The sequence below is a fragment of the Mizuhopecten yessoensis genome, unplaced genomic scaffold (assembly GCF_002113885.1).
Source record: "Mizuhopecten yessoensis strain PY_sf001 unplaced genomic scaffold, ASM211388v2 scaffold1127, whole genome shotgun sequence".
Lineage (NCBI taxonomy): Eukaryota > Metazoa > Mollusca > Bivalvia > Pectinida > Pectinidae > Mizuhopecten > Mizuhopecten yessoensis.
Genome location: NW_018403891.1, coordinates 335,667 through 338,255, shown reverse-complemented (window position 1 = coordinate 338,255; position 2,589 = coordinate 335,667). Strand labels below are relative to the sequence as shown.

Sequence of the window (2,589 nt, the reverse complement as noted above, 5' to 3'; positions counted from 1 at the left end):
ACTGTACGAACACAGTGTTTTATATTAATAACTTACTTATATTAATGCTTTTGGCGGTATATCTGAATATAACAGGGGTTTTCATATATATATATATATTAATTCGTAATATCTAGTGTTAACTGTATTTTGAGGAGAAACTCTGTCATTTACACTACTGGTCTTCCTTTGGTTCGAGCTCGGAAGTGTATGTGTATGTTTCTAAAGAAGTGGTTCTATTCTGGCCCTTTGTTATGATTGGAAATGTTAACCATATTTAAAACCTACGAAAGAAACTTATGTTATTGTTTTGTATCATTCATGAAAGATGATGATTTTATGAAAATTTATTAATTGTGTTTTATTCTCTTCAATCAAGACGTTACAATACCGACGGACTGTTCTGAAGCTGTACATATAGTTCCACAAGGTGAGTATTGTATGCCGGTATGTAACTTAATATAGAAAACAGTTTATTGCAAATAATGACTTTCAATGAGAACGACTGCATGTTAAAGGCTACAGGCAGCGCAAAAAATCAAATTTCATGTAAAAATGATAGAGTATGTCTAAAAAGGATAGTAAATGATGTTTGTTTACTTCTTGAATGGGAGTCATTTCTTTTATGCAAATTAAGAGATAATCATTGTCGATTTTTCGTAACGTCAGGCATGCCATGTTAAACGTTACGTATACATTTTATCGAATTCATATAACCATATCTAGATGAATAATGAACAGATATAAACCAAGTCCTTAAACACCATCTTTTATTGTTTCCGTTGGTCTGTTAACCTTACTGCTGTTTCTTAAACTCTGATATAGTGTTAGTGATGTGACCTAACGGTGTGAAAATTTTACAAGCAAATTATAGATGAATAAGTTGTCAAAACCTGTATAGTAGTGGGAAAATCACCTAAGCTGCATTATAAAAGGCTAATATTACAAATAAGCCTTTAGTTTGATAATTTAAAGTACCCTCTTATGTAGGGTTTATTACAATTATATCGTTAAAAATATTCAAAAGTTATCTGTTATGTAAACGACATCGTTGAAATAAGCTGTTAGGTATTCTCTAAAGTAGGTCGTAATGTTGATAGAGTCGTCGCTTTTCCGCTTGATTTCTGGCCGAAAACAAAACTAAGGCACGGTAGTCTAGTGGTAGGACGCCGGGCTCGTGACCGAAGGGTTGCGGGTTCGAGTCACGTCACGACACTGTGTCGTATCTTTGAACAAGAAATTTTACTCGTTCCAGTCTACTCAGCTGTAAATGAGTACGTGGTTGGGCAGTGCTAGAATTGTTGAATGCTAGCTGTGAACGCCGAAATGGCAGCACCGGCTGTATGCCCCTAAGGGATTTGAGAAAGATATCGGCTGACTGCAAATTAAAGACACAATAACCACGGATAAAAATTTGTGAATCGCTTTGAGACGACCTACGAAAAAGGTTGTGATAAAGCGGTATATAAAAACCTCGAATTATTATTATTATTAAAACTAAAATAAAACCTATGTGTTACTTAAAGTTTATAGTAAAACAGATGTTACTGATTAATTAGGCGGTAGATAATGTACTTGACCGCCACATTACATTTCATACTGGAAAGAGTTGTGGTCTTGTAACGAATTTTCCTCATTTGATGTGTAACTTAATCTCAAATTTGGCTACCAAATGATAATTTCTAATTTTTTAACAAATCACTCATTTAGAAAAACAAAGATTTTTTTAATTGAAAGCCATTTTTTCTCAAATCTAAATATGCTACAATAATTTGTTATTTCAGAAATGTCTCATCTTTTTTTTATTAAAATCGTTTATTTATAATTGGATCATTTGAGCAACAACGCTTCCATATTTTTATCTTAAAGGAAGCGAACATTTTGCACCTATAACAAACGCACCAACAGCCCCTGCAGGAATATCGACAACCTCAAGTAGACTCGCAACCTTAAACATGCATACGACTCCAAGTACTACGACAGTGCCAACGACATCGACGATGAAGCCGCTTTCGCGTAAGTAGTAGACGCCCAACCGCGCGTGAAAGGTATAAATGTTTTTTAACACTTAAAATGCATGTGAACTATTATAAGGGAATTATGATGCGGCGTGAACAATAAAAATGATTGCCTTTGAAAATTATCATTCCTCACGAATTATTTACTATATAATCCAATGAATGCTTTAGACCTGCCGACATGTCGAGATGATATCATCTTTTCCTTGACTCTTAATGAGTCAGTGGAACACTATGGCGCCAAAAGATGCCCGGATGGGTTACCCGTTTCCGCGGAGGCGGTGGTAATGGAGTACTGCGGAATCCCGGTGATGTCACAGTGGAAACAGGGCGTCAAGGTTCGTACAAAACACTCACAATACTTTCTCTTCTCTATATGGAGAACAAAATTGCAATCGTATTTAGGTACTTATTTAAGTCAAGGTTTCAAAATGATTACAAAACAGTACACATTGAAAATATTATAAATACTCAGGTATAATTGAATAACTGTCCCATGTTTCATGATCGCGTTACATGTAATCCCTAGACTGTTGCCAACATGACTTGTATATCAATCTGATTTCATGTACCTGTTTCATGTTAGCTATAC

General features: G+C 34.9%; 1 long non-coding RNA gene across 1 annotated transcript; it reads left to right on the top strand.

Annotated features, from left to right (window-relative positions):
* Window positions 1-351: 351 nt before the first annotated feature.
* LOC110457289 lies at window positions 352-2,324 on the top strand. Its single transcript, XR_002463681.1, has 3 exons — window positions 352-409; window positions 1,849-1,995; window positions 2,169-2,324. It is a non-coding gene; the product is annotated as an uncharacterized LOC110457289 (long non-coding RNA).
* The last annotated feature ends 265 nt before the right edge of the window (window positions 2,325-2,589 follow it).